The sequence below is a fragment of the Nomascus leucogenys genome, chromosome 22a, assembly GCF_006542625.1.
Source record: "Nomascus leucogenys isolate Asia chromosome 22a, Asia_NLE_v1, whole genome shotgun sequence".
Classification (NCBI taxonomy): Eukaryota; Metazoa; Chordata; class Mammalia; order Primates; family Hylobatidae; genus Nomascus; species Nomascus leucogenys.
This window is the reverse complement of record NC_044402.1, coordinates 78,415,655-78,430,466: the sequence shown is the minus strand read 5'-3', so window position 1 is coordinate 78,430,466 and position 14,812 is coordinate 78,415,655. Positions and strand designations below refer to the sequence as shown.

Sequence of the window (14,812 nt, the reverse complement as noted above, 5' to 3'; positions counted from 1 at the left end):
CTCGTCATTTAGCATTAGGTATATCTCCTAATGCTGTCCCTCCCCCCTCCCCCCACCCCACAACAGTCCCCGGAGTGTGATATTTCCCTTCCTGTGTCCATGTGTTCTCATTGTTCAATTCCCACCTATGAGTAAGAACATGCAGTGTTTGGTTTTTTGTCCTTGAGACAGTTTACTGAGAATGATGGTTTCCAGTTTCATCCATGTCCCTACAAAGGACATGAACTCATCCTTTTTATGGCTGCATAGTATTCCATGGTGTATATGTGCCACATTTTCTTAATCCAGTCTATCGTTGTTGGACATTTGGGTTGGTTCCAAGTCTTTGCTATTGTGAATAGTGCTGCAATAAACATACGTGTGCATGTGTCTTTATAGCAGCATGATTTATAGTCCTTTGGGTATATACCCAGTAATGGGATGGCTGGGTCAAATGGTATTTCTAGTTCTAGATCAATAGATGCAGAAAAGGCCTTTGGCAAAATTCAACAACGCTTCATGCCAAAAACTCTCAATAAATTAGGTATTGATGGGACGTATCTCAAAATAATAAGAGCTATCTATGACAAACCCACAGCCAATATCATTCTCAATGGGCAAAAACTGGAAGCATTCCCTTTGAAAACTGGCACAAGACAGGGATGCCCTCTCTCACCACTCCTATTCAACATAGTGCTGGAAGTTCTGGCCAGGGCAACCAGGCAGGAGAAGGAAATAAAGGGTATTCAATTAGGAAAAGAGGAAGTCAAATTGTCCCTGTTTGCAGATGACATAATTGTATATCTAGAAAACCCTATTGTCTCAGCCCAAAATCTCCTTAAGCTGATAAGCAACTTCAGCAAAGTCTCAGGATACAAAATCAATGTACAAAAATCACAAGCATTCTTGTACACCAATCACAGACAAACAGAGAGCCAAATCATGAGTGAACTCCCATTCACAATTGCTTCCAAGAGAATAAAATACCTAGGAATCCAACTCACAAGGGATGTGAAGGACCTCTTCAAGGAGAACTACAAACCACTGCTCACTGAAATAAAAGAGGATACAAACAAATAGAAGAACATTCCATGCTCATGGGTTGGAAGAATCAATATCGTGAAAATGGCCATACTGCCCAAGGTAATTTATAGATTCAATGCCATCCCCATCAAGCTACCAATGACTTTCTTCACAGAATTGGAAAAAACTACTTTAAAGTTCATATGGAATCAAAAAAGAGCCCACATCGCCAAGTCAATCCTAAGCCAAAAGAACAAAGCTGGAGGCATCATGCTACCTGACTTCAAACTATACTACAAGGCTGCAGTAACCAAAACAGCATGGTACTGGTACCACAACAGAGACATAGATCAATGGAACAGAACAGAGCCCTCAGAAATAATGCCGCATATCTACAACTATCTGATCTTTGACAAACCTGACAAAAACAAGCAATGGGAAAAGGATTCCCTATTTAATAAATGGTGCTGGGAAAACTGGCTAGCCATATGTAGAAAGCTGAAACTGGATCCCTTCCTTACACCTTATACAAAAATTAATTCAAGATGGATTAAAGACTTACATGTTAGACCTAAAACCATAAAAACCCTAGAAGAAAACCTAGGCAATACCATTCAGGACATAGGCATGGGCAAGGACTACATGTCTAAAACACCAAAAGCAATGGCGACAAAAGCCAAAATTGACAAATGGGATCTAATTAAACTAAAGAGCTTCTGCACAGCAAACGAAACTACCATCAGAGTGAACCGGCAACCTACAAAATGGGAGAAAATTTTCACAACCTACTCATCTGACAAAGGGCTAATATCCAGAATCTACAATGAACTCAAACAAATTTACAAGAAAAAAACAAACAACCCCATCAAAAAGTGGGCGAAGGACATGAACAGACACTTCTCAAAAGAAGACATTTATGTAGCCAAAAAACACATGAAAAAATGCTCATCATCACTGGCCATCAGAGAAATGCAAATCAAAACCACAATGAGATACCATCTCACACCAGTTAGAATGGCGATCATTAAAAAGTCAGGAAACAACAGGTGCTGGAGAGGATGTGGAGAAATAGGAACACTTTTACACTGTTGGTGGGACTGTAAACTAGTTCAACCATTGTGGAAGTCAGTGTGGCGATTCCTCAAGGATTTAATGTCTTTTAAGACTCTTTTTTTAGTTTTCACTGTAAAAGTCTTACACATTCTTTGCTATATTGTATCCTAGGTATTTAAAAATGTTTATTGATATTTTAAACAGTATATTTAAAAAATTATATTTTTAGTGAATTGTTGTGTTATCTAGAAATGCAATTTACTTTTGTGTATCAATTTGGAATCCAACAACTCTTATTTAAATTTTTATCCGTAGCTTGTTAAAGATTTTCTGTGTAAGCAATCATATCATCTGCAAATAATGATGGTTTTCTTTCTTTACAATCCTTCACCTTTTATTTCTTTTTCTTATCTCCTTACTGTGCAAGAACCTCCAGTATCATGTAGAATGAGACTGATTATAACAGGTCTCTTTGTCTTGAAACTGAGTTTATAGAAAATGCTTTCAGTTTAATCATTAGGTATGAGGTTTCTGTGGGTTTTTTGAGATCCCCTTTATTGGGTTAAGAAAGTTCGCTTCTATTCCCAGTTTGCTAAGGAGGTTGTTGCTATTATTTTTAAAATAATAAGAGAATGCAGAGTTTTATTAACTTTTTCTGCCTTTATAAAGATATGAACTTTTTTACCTTACACTGTTAATGTGGTGAATTACTTCAATTGATCTCATATTAAACCAATCTTGCATTCCTAGGAAACATCAGCTTGGTCATAAAAACTTATCTTTTTTATACATTTTCTGATTTGTTTCACAAAAATTTTGGGTTTTAGGGTTTTTGCATCTATATCCATTCATAAGCAAGACTGGCCTATATTTTTATATTTTCTTTTTTTGTCACCCAGGCTGGTGTGCAGTGACACAATCACAAGATTCACTGCAGACTCAACCTCCTGGGCTCAGGTGATCCTTGCACCTCAGCCTCCCAAGTAGCTGGGACTACAGGCACATGCCACCATGCCTGGCTAATTTTTAAAAATATTTATAGAGACAGGGTTCCACCATGTTGCCCACTCTAGTCTCAAAATCCTGGGCTCAAGCAATCTTTCTGTGTTGGCCTCCCAAGGTGCTGGGATTACAGGTGTGAGCCACTGTGTCCAGCCTTTTTTTTTTTTCTTAGAATACCTTGTATGGTTTTGAAAGCAAAGTTATATCACAAATGCACGGGGAGAATGGTCTTTCTTTTTCCATTATATAGAATAGTTTGTAATAAATTAGAATTGCCCAATGCTGTGATGTTTGGTAGAACTTCCTAGAAATCTATCTGGATCTAAGGATGTGTGTGCATGTTTAATGGGAATATTTTAAAGTACTGATTCAATTTCTTTAAAGCTTATAGGACTCTTTATGTTCTCTAGTTTTTTGAAAGATTTTTTGGATAAGTTTTTATCTATTTATTTAACTTTTCAAATTTATTGGCACAAAGTTGTTCATAACACCATTATATTTGTTTAACCTTTATAGCAACTATAGTTTTAGCCCCATTTTATTCCTGAGTTTTTAAAATATAAGGCCTCTCTCTTTTTTATCTCTCTTGGTTATTCTCTCTAGAGATTTTCATATGTTATTCTTTTTTTGAACTTTGTTAATTCTTGTCTTAGTCAGTTTTGTGCTGCTATAACAGAATACCATAGACTGGGTAATTTATAACAATCAGAAATTTATTAGTGCACAGTTCTGGAAGCCAGGAAGTCGAAGATCATGATGTCTGCATCTGGTGAGGGCCTTCTTGCTGTGGCATAACATGGTGGAAGGAATCATATGGTGAGAAGGCAAAGAGTGCTGGGGAGAGGCAGACCCGCTTCTGCAATATGAACCCACTCAAGTGATAATGATATGAGTGTATTCATGAGGGCAGAGCCCTCATGACCTAAACACTTCTTAAAGGTCTCACTTCCTAATATCATCACAAAGGCAATTAAATTTTAACATGAGTTTTGAGGGGGAAAATCATTTAAACCCTAGCAATTGTCTTCATTATATATTTCCTGCCATTTTCATTAACTTTTGCTCTTATTTGTATTATTTTTTCCATTTTCTTGAATTTATTTTGCTGTTCTTTTTCCCTAACTCCTTATGGTTAGATAATTATTGTCGAACATTTTTTTTTCCTGAGTTAAGCATTTATGACAGAACCTTTAAGAACTCTTTAACTGTGGACCACGGTTTTGATATATGATGTGTAATCATCCTGGTGTTTGTATAGTTAGACATTATTTTTCTTAGTATTTTCTAAGTATTTTATAACTTCTATTTTAATTTTTTGATTGATGGTTAATTCAGAAATATATTCTAAATGTTTAAATATTTGATTACACTAGTTATCTTTTTATTATTGTTCCTAACTAAAGTGCATTGGAGTTAAATTATATTTTCTGCATGATATCAGTTATTTGACATGGTGATTTCAAATTGTCTAACTCGATGAAAAGTTTGGTGAATTTTCATAAACTTTTCATGTCAATCATGGAACTAATTATATGAAATCTCTTGTTGTTGGGTGCAGTGTAGCTAGATGTATCAGATGTATGTGAGCATGCTGATGGGTGGCTTATGGTGGGGAAGACAATGTCCAATGATGCCTGTAAGATAACCTTTCTTCAGTAAGGCAGAGGGACTTGGAAGCTATGAAATTTTTCAATTTGTTTTTGAAACTCCATCTGAAGGAGTATCTAGGAATCTTATAGACTTTGGTAGCCTAGGGCTTGTTGCAATTTCTACTGCTTCTGTTGTTCTGTACTATGCAGATCCTAAAGTGAAGAATTCCAGTTGGTTAAATTGATTGCTTATTTTACTGGAACACCTCAGAAATGAATTGAGATTTATAGAATGATTCCTGACCCTGTTATTTGCATGAGAGTAAATGCTAGCCGATATATCAGATCTTTCTAGCCCAGCAAAACCCAAACCTGAAAAATATGAATGGTCTAATTAGCTGGCTATTCCAGGTGCTTGAATTAGTTCATAAAACAACCACTGCAGCATTTTGCTAGCTGGCTAAGAAAATGACGTGTTACAAGGCAGCAGGCAAGAGAACAGTTCTAAGAGGGGCTAATCAACTCTATCCAAGGTGGAATAGCTTAGATGAGAGTGCCAATAAACATGCCGACTGATTTCTCCAGTGTGTCTGGATAGAGGGCTCCTACTCACAAACATTTATGTGAAAGTACTTTGGTGCTTTATTTAAGGAAAGGCACACTTGTATTTATCCGGATTATTTACAAATGATTCCTGCTGATGGGATCCATCCTCTGAATGACTTCCCCACAGGTTGACACCTTCAGTTTGGTATGTCACTCCCACTCTCAAATTATAGGGCAAGAGATTCAAGTCCCCATTTTTTTTTTTTTTTTTTTTGATGGAACATGTGACCATATAACTTCTGCAAGGAGTCCAGGTACTCTCGGCACTGTTGCTTATTTGTAGCTGAAGCTAGGGTGAACACCAAGGAAATGGAGAGCCTGGCCTAGGAATGGAGAAGGAGGCTTCAGGGATCCAGGGACCTATAGTGGGGAAGGGAATGTGTATGGAACGAATCAGCTCCAGGGATCCACCTGGAAGGTTGTTGGGAAGTAGTGTTAAGCTGCTTCCAAGTCCTTTTCCCATGGAAGATGCCTGATTTTTTCTAACCTGGGCTTTCAGTGGTGGAACACACTTCTGTGGCTGGAGGACTTGTTCACAGCAATCTTTTACAAACTTATATTTACTGGTTTAATAGTTTGTTGAGTTTTTTTTTAGTTGATAGTATTCATTCTTTTGGAAAATCAGGATGTTTTCCAAGATTATATATGCTATGCCACATAAGAGGCTGTGATATTTCACATTAAATGTGGAGAAGGTCAGAATCTGAGAGAGTTGAAAAATCCATCCATTTCACATATCAGAACATTGCCCAATTATAGTATCTTGACAGTCTTTCTGTTCTTTCTTCTTTGTGATTTTCAGGCAATACCACCAAGTTCCTTTGGCATTCTGGGTAGTAGGTCAATTGGACCTTTTATGATAAGAGTTTTTTTAGCTAGGATGATAGTGGCTTAAAAAAACAGCCAGGGCCATTTGGGTTGCTAGCTTGGACTCGCTTATATCTTGCTGAAAGTATAGAGTGCTATGGTTTTTCATAGAGATAAATTATTTATGAATATTGACCCACCTCCAGCTTGATGGCTGTCATCTGGTGTATGTTGCCTATCTATTTTACTGACAATTCAGTAGCATAATGGCTTCTATGTTTTTGGAGGGCACTTTTGAAACTATTGTGCTTAGATGGTAATTTCATCACCCTTAGGAAATTATGCTAATTTTACTGATTTCTAAACCACTTTTCTTCATGTAACTTTCTCATGTCATAATAAAACCACTTATAACATGTAAAATAAATTCTAACACTTTTTTTAGTGGTAGCATGTTTATATCATAATATAATCCATTTCTTCTTGAATATGTAGATATTTTTCAATTTTTCCTTATCACAAATTCCTAGAAATGAAATTATTAAAGAGTATAAAATTTTTAAAAGACGTTTGTTAATTCTTGCCAAATTGCCCTCCATATTTATTGCACTAATTTATATTCTCATTAGCAATGTATAAAAGTAGACATTTCACTGGTCCTTTCAATAAAGCTAGATATTGGCATCTTAAATGATTAATACTATAGTATTTCATGTTAAAATAGGAAATATGTCTTGGCAGGGTTGGAGTAAATTTTTTGTTTTACTTTTGCAATTTATTAAGAGATGAGTACATTTAAGTCCTTATTCTGCTTGAAATTAATTTTGATGTCTGATGTGAGATAGGGGTCTAACTTATTTTTCCCAAATATGTAACTAGTTGAATAATCCATAATTTTCTGACTGCTTTGAAATAATACTCTTTTGATTAACTAAATACACTTATTTCTATAGACATTTATTTCCACATGTATATATACATATATAGGCATATATGTGGATCTCTGTTCTCGTTCATCAATTTTTCCATTTTTAGAACAGTTTTAATTATTGTTGCTTTGAAATAGATTTTAAAATCAGGTACTCGCTGTATTTTTATCATCATGTTCTCACAAGAAAGTATGACCTAAAATGTTTTGAAACATTTTTAAAACATTTTTAAAAACACATTTTATTTAAAAATCTTAAATGATTAATACTATAGTATTTCATGTTAAAATAGGAAATATGTCTTGGCAGGGTTTGAGTAAACTTTTTGTTTTACTCTTGCAATTTATTAAGAGATGAGTACATTTAAGTCTTCATTCTGCTTGAAATTAATTTTGATGTCTGATGTGAGATAGGAGTCTAACTTATTTTTCCCAAATATATAACTAGTTGAATAATCCATAATTTTCTGACTGATTTGAAATAATACTCTTTTGATAACTAAATACACTTATTTCTATAGACATTTTATTTAAAAATGTGTTTTTAGAACATTTCAAACCTAAAAATCTTTAAAAGGCAGACTTTAAAAAATTACTTTTTTCTTTTCTTTTTTTTTTTTTTTTTGAGACAGAGTCTCGCTCTGTTGCACAGGCTGGAGTGCAGTGGCGCAATCTTGGCTCACTGCAACCTCCGCCTCCTGGGTTCAAGTGATTCTCCTGCCTCAGCCTCATGAGTAGCTGGGATTACAGGTTCCCACCATCACGCCCAGCTAATTTTTGTATTTTTAGTAGAGACGGGGTTTCACCATGTTGGCCAGGCTGGTCTTGACTCCTGACCTCAAGCGATCTGCCCACCTCGGCCTCCCAAAGTGCTGGGATTACAGGTGTTGGCCACCGTGCCCGGTCAAAAATTACTTTTTAACATTAAACTTTTGTCAAAGAGGAATTGTAACTTCTGCATATTAACAATAAAACCTAAACAAATTATGTAATTAAAATATAACATATCACTATGCCTCTATAAATTATGGTATTTGCTATATAAATGTGGGAAGGATCAGCATGTGATTGAGATAGCTGCCTACGTATCAGTTACATTTTGGGGCCACTTTTCGGGTTGTCTTAGTTGTCTTCAGTGGGAAGAATTCCAAAGCTCTCTGTTGGAGGTAGCCTGTGTTAGGTTCTGATGAATGGATGAGACCAAGTCTCCAATGTCTCACTGTTAGATCTGTTGTTCTGACCTGGACCCAGCTTTTCATGCATCACTGTCTTGACCTTGGCTTGCTCTGTATTCTCTACTTTCTGACTGTTTGTCTGGTGTCTGAATCACAGCTTTGTGCTGATAATTCCCTTCCCCTTATTTGCAGACTGCCTGGCCTTCCTGGTTTTACCTTAGAGCCTCATTTCCCTGATTGATTGCAGTTCTTAGATGGTCTCACTGTGCCAGAAAAAAAGGTGCCTTCTGGTTAGCTGACCCTTCCCATAGCTCTTTCTTCAGGTACTGGCCTTTTCTTAGACATTTTCATTATACACAATAAAGCTTATAGAGCATGAGGTTGCATTTTAACTCCAGGTACAATATATTTGCAGACTTACTGTAATAGGTATCTGGGCTGTTTAAGAATTCATCATTTTCTTTTTTACTACGTCAGTTGCACTTCGGTTTCAAGTGTGGTGTGGGTCTTCATTCTCCTGTGTGTTTTGCCTTGAGATTTGTATTTGTATTTATTGTAATAAAGAGAAATAATAATAGTCATGATGATAAGACAGGACCAAAGAAAAGTGCCAACTAAGAAAGGAAGAACAGAGGGAAATAAGATGAGCAAACAACGTTTACTTTAGCAACATGACTAAAAAAGGGATAATGCCCCAAACATGGTAATCACAATAACTGCTTTGAAACTTCATATCAAATTATTTGATGGTGTCTATCAACCACCAATTCTATTTGAAAGACTTAAGTAAAGGTATGCCCTTTAAACATTTAGCAAATAGAGCTTACCTGTGTGAATGTACAAAATACTCCACTTCCAACTACACCACTTCAGGTCCATAAAAGAGTGAAGCTTCAGAAACAATTTTTGGTAATCTTTTGTACTATTTAGAACTCTTTAGGAAAGAATTTGGAGATTCTTTTTGTTTACCATACAGCAATGAAATTCTGCAAATACATATTAAGAACAACAATGATAATTTTTCACTTTTTCTCAGCAAATATCAAATTAGGAGGCCTAAAGAATGAGCTATGTAGTTGCCACATGCTGTGTCTTTGTTTTTATTCAATGTAATCTCAAGTCTTCCATCAATTCAGAACGATTAGTTCTTCTTTCTATCAAGAAAGGCAGAATAATATATTTCAAGTCATTAAAGACTAATCAATTTTCGAAAGCTTTGCCTTCCAAGCATTTTCTGGAAAATAAGTGATGTCTACTGATAAGTCATAAATGTAAGGAGATGATTTTATGAATTGGAATTAAATGAGTATTACTAAATGATATACCAATAAAAGCAATTTTTTGAGCTTCAGAAAGTTTGACAATCTATTGGTTTGTGTTTCAATGGATTATTCATTTTATGTTTTTTATTTCCATTCGTTTCTCTACATTACAACTCCATAAGGCATTTGAAAGAGGATGTAGTTGAAATATGAGACTGAACTTTTTCTCTGAATCTTTTGGTAGGGCAGTGGGCTAATGTGATGTTGAAAAAGGTATGCAGGCCTAGTTCATTAAGCCTTCAGGGAAAGTGGATGGAAAGACAAAATAAAACAAAAGCTAAAGCTCTAAAGAATGGTTTATAACCTGTTGTTTTCAGACCCCAGAGGCCTTGGATTTTTTTGTTTTGTTGTTGTTGTTTTTTTTTTTTTGAGATAGAATCTTGCTCTGTTGCCCAGGCTGGAGTATAGTAGCGCAATCTCAGCTCACTGCAACTTCTGCCTCCCAGGCCCAAGCAATTCTCCTGCCTCGGCCTCCCGAGTAGCTGGGATTACAGGTGTGCACCACCATGCCCGGCTAATTTTTGTATTTTTAGTAGAGACGGGGTTTCACCATGTTAGCCAGGCTGGTCTCAAACTCCTGACCTCAGGTGATTCACCCACCTCAGCCTCCCAAAGTGCTGGGATTACAGGCGTGAGCGTCTGATGAGGCCTTGGATTTGTTAAGTGACCCTCTAATTCAGTGGTTCTTAACCCTACCCTGACCAACAGCCAGAAGTCAGATCCCCTTCAGGGCCCCTCCCCCTACCAATTGTGATTTAATTGGTTGGGGCGGGGCTAAAACATCAGTACTTTATAAAGGTCCCAGGTGATTCCAGTATTAACAAGGACTGCCAACCTCTGTTCTATTCCTATGTATGTCTAAGTGTCTGTAGGCCGAAGAATACCTTATATACATGCATATCTTGTTTCACCTTTTCTCTCTACTTTCTTTATAATTTTTCTCTATAATCTTCTCCACAATTTACAATTATAACTTTATAATTTTTGAGCTATGTTTTGTAACTCAAAGACAAATTTGAAAGTGTTATGGAATTAATAGGGGCTTTTGTCATTACATATTTCCTCATAAGTGTGTTCAGGAAACATAATTACATCATGTGGACACTCTTAGACTCGAACAGTTTGAGCATTTTGGCTATGAAGGACCTAAGGTAGATTCAAGATTCTGGTTTTTAAAAATCACCCTTGTAGATTAAACGTTGGTCAAGATTAGTTCTTGGCTTAATCATGAGTACTGGAAAATATTACTATAAAGTATTGGGGATAGAGTCCTTAAATACAGAGGGAATAAAAGAGATCTTAGGCGACCCATCTTTGCCATGAATGTGGGACCTGGATAAGAGTCTCAACTCTGAATCTTGCCTTAGGGAGCCTCCAGTGGTTTCTCTGAGAAAGTAGAAAGAGAAGATGGATCTGTTTTGCTTCGAGGCTTCTTTCGTACCTCTAAAGTATGTTTTTTTGGGGCTGGCTGGGATTCTTGAGCATATTAAATATAACTCTTTCCCAAAGACATGAAAGCTGAGTTCAGAGGTTGCTTTTCACAGCCTTTGTGGATCTTGAAGGTGGGAATCCTTTTTCTGGGTGTCCTTCGTGGCACCACATTCAACTCAGAAACTTGCAGATGGGTTTGCAAGTGCAAGATCCTGGGTCAGAAATGTATCCAATTACTGTTCTCTATGAAGGAGGCACAGGTCAGTTCCTTCACTGTTCCCCAAGTAAAAATTGCTTTTGGCCTTGTGACTTTGTCTTTTAAAGGTTAAAAATCATAGCTGCGTGTTATATACAAAAGACAGATATGCGTAAAAGGCATGGAAAAGATTTCTGCACTTCTCAAGAGCAGTTATACTTAAAATATCTGAGATAGAAAAAATATTATGACATAAAAATACTCAAAGCAATAAGAGTCTACCACAATTATAACAGCTCATTTCAAATTTTAACAACCTTACTTTACCTTAATTTATTAGAAATCTCTCCAGTTGTAGATCATTTCTTGTTCTTTTGTCCTAAGGGAGATGAGTAAAAATTGGGCACCATTCTCCATATGATATTTCATTATAATCCTTGAGGCATTTGTTAGTTTCCTATTCAAGTTTCCATTTTCAGAAACAAGCACATTTTTTGCCTTCTTACTAGTCCTGTTTCCTCCTTATCTGGCCTTCTGTGAAGCTCTGCTGGTGATCGTGATGACTTTCTGAAGATCCTGGGCTTAAAAGCTGTTAGGCAAAATTCCCATCCTTACCTAGACAATTTTTACTGTCCATTCCAAGTCCTTTTCCTGAAATTAAAAAAAAAATCATCTATGTCTGTATCCATATCAAAATCTGTCAAACTTCTTTTTGAGCATCTGTACCATGTGGTTGACCCACAGTCAACTAAACCTTGAAATGTCCACATCGAAACTCATATTCCCCAGAATCTGTTCCTCACTGTGTTCCTCACTCAGGGAATCATCCCACTACCCACCCAGACACCTGCACCAGAAATATGGAGTCATTTTTACTTCTCTAAGTTTCACAACCTTCCAAATTAATCAGCATAGAATCAGTTCTATTCATTCTACCTCCTAAATATCTCTCAACTCAGTCCATTTTCCACCACTCCTACTACCACTAACCACCATCCCAGCCCAGAGATGGTTCATCTGTCACCTGGACCTCTTGCTTCCAATCCATTCTTTACATGTAGCCACAGCAGTCTTTCTAAAATGAAGACTCAGTCATATCACTCCCACTCACCTTCTTAAAACTCTCTAGTGACCCCTTGCTTCCTTTATGTTAAATGTACAATTCTACACCTAGTTACTAGGCACCTTCTCATCAGCCTCCAGCTGTCTTTCCTACCCTATGTCTGACACTTCCCACAAGAGCCATCTTCAACTTCTTTCTGTTCCTCAAATTAACCAGCGTTTATTGCTTCTGGACTTTAGACATACTATTCCCTCTTTCTGGGACACTCTCCTCCACCTCTCCCTAATGCTTCTCTCCTTTTTTTCTGGATAATTCCTATTGATCCTGTGGGAATCAGCTTAAAGACTTCACTTTCTTTGGGAGATATTGTCTGACCTTAGACTAGTTGTGGCACCTTGCTGTGTGTTCCATAATGCTCTGTGTTTCCTCTACTATTATACTCATTTGTGGTGATTACTTGGCTAGTTAAATCTATTTTTAAATTTCATCTATTATTAAACTTTTCTTCCTTCTATAATATCAGAGTAACATGTTCCTTTATCTAATTATTTTCCTAATTTTCTTCATCTACTATAATTAATTTATGCCTCAATTTGGGACTCAGCTTTCTTGATTTTTTTTAATTGGAAGATTAATCTACAGATTTATGTATATATTAGGAAGGTGCATAATTGTATCAGCAATTCTGATCTCCCATTAGATTAGATTAATTTGATTTTATCAAGTTTTGGTTAATTTATGAGAATTATAAGTAGTGTAATGAAGACACAGACAAAGCATGGCCTAAGATGCATTATTTTTTAAAACCATTAAGACTTAATGGAGGCTGGATGTGGTGGCTCATGCCTGTAATCCCAGCACTTTGGGAGGCCAAGGCGGGTGGATCACTTGAGGTCAGGAGTTCGAGACCAGCCTGGCCAACATGGTGAAACCCCCATCTCTACTAAAAACACAAAATTAGCTGGGCGTGGTGGCACATGCCTGTAATCCCAGCTACTCAGGAGGCTGAGGCAGCAGAATTACTTGAACCTGGGAGGTGGTGGTTGCAGTGAACAGAGATCACACCATTGCACTCCAGCCTGGGCAAAAAGAGGGAAACTCCATCTCAAAACACACACACACACACACACACACACACAACAAAAAAAAACAAAGGCTTAATAGAATAAATCTTTCTTCCTAGCTTTTATTTTAAATTAAAAGATTAATACTTACCACATGTATTAATACAATTACATTTTCTCCTTTTTGTTTTTGAGACAGAGTCCTGCTCTGTCGCCCAATCTGGAGTGCAGTGGCGCAATCTCGGCTCCCTGCAACCTCTGCCTCTCGGGTTCAATCGATTTTCCTGACTCAGCCTCCCAAGTAGGAGTAGCTGGGATTACAGGCGCCTACCACCATACCCGGCTAATTTTTGTATATTTAGTAGAGATGGGGTTTCACCATGTTGGCCAGGCTGGTCTCGAACTCCTGGCCTTAAGTGATCCACCCACCTCGGCCTCCCAAAGTGCTGGCATTACAGGCATGAAGCACCGCTCCAGGCCACATTTTCTCTTTATCAGTTTATCAGGTGGATTTAGAGAGGTGAGGAGATGGTGGGGAGAGTTTAGACCATTTTTGTGACTCCTTGTCATGCTAAAGCATCCCAGTGTCTACTGTTCTCATGCGACTTTGGATGCTTTAGCAATGGGGTAGCAACCTACTCCATAGCCTTGGTGGTTGGTCTACTCAGACTCAGAGTTGAGTTTTGGTCGGTAAGAGACCCTTCTCCGGAGATGCAGATTATCACAAAGGTAAGGGCAAACAGGCTATTCCTACTCCAGAGTGGATTTTCAGTCCAGTCCATCATGGCCAACACCATTGATATGCAACCACCAGAATACATACCACTCTTCTTGTTCCTCCCCATTTTAAGGCATTTCCCATCAATAGATTTTATTGCTCTCACTAATGACTAAAGTCTTTATCATTTAGGACAATGATTCTCATATGAGGATAACAGAGGAACATTTAAAAAAATACCAATGCCTAGTAATGATTGATTCAATTTGTGGTGACTTTCTCAAGTTAATTTTCAGATGCAGTCGGGGAAGAACCACTGATTTTCATCAAAGATGCACTTCACCTTGTTTAATAAGTTGATTTATCAACCTTCTACTCTCTTCATAGGTAGACTTTCACCTTTATCTCAATCTCCCCCATTCCAGTAAATGATACTTCCATCCAGTTTCTCAAGTTAAAATCTTAGGCTCATTGTCTTTTGTCTATTCTCCCCTCCCAACCGCTCCATCAGGAAGTACTACAGACTCAACTTCCAACATATTTGTCTACTTCTGTTTACCCTCATTGCCTTTTTCTTAAACCCAGACTATCCTCATACCTTACCTGGACCACCAAAATTTCCCAACTGGTCTATTTCAATCCTGTGTCTTCCTCCACAAAGTTCTTAATTTTAGATAAGAATAAGCCATCTAGGTTTATAAAATCTTAATATTTTACTACATTGGGCTTTTTTTTTTTTACATAAAAGAGTTGAATGTGTTTTATTCTACAGCATTTTATTTTTAGAAATTTTATTTCATAGAATATATTTTTATATTAGAAAACTTCAAATGGGAAAATAACAATTTTTTTATAC

At 37.0% G+C, this 14,812-nt stretch overlaps 1 protein-coding gene across 1 annotated transcript in view; it reads left to right on the top strand.

Moving 5' to 3' along the window:
- PDE11A (phosphodiesterase 11A) overlaps positions 1-14,812 on the top strand; it is a 428,560-nt gene that overhangs the window by 40,636 nt on the left and 373,112 nt on the right. The gene's annotated exons all lie outside the window — the stretch shown is intronic.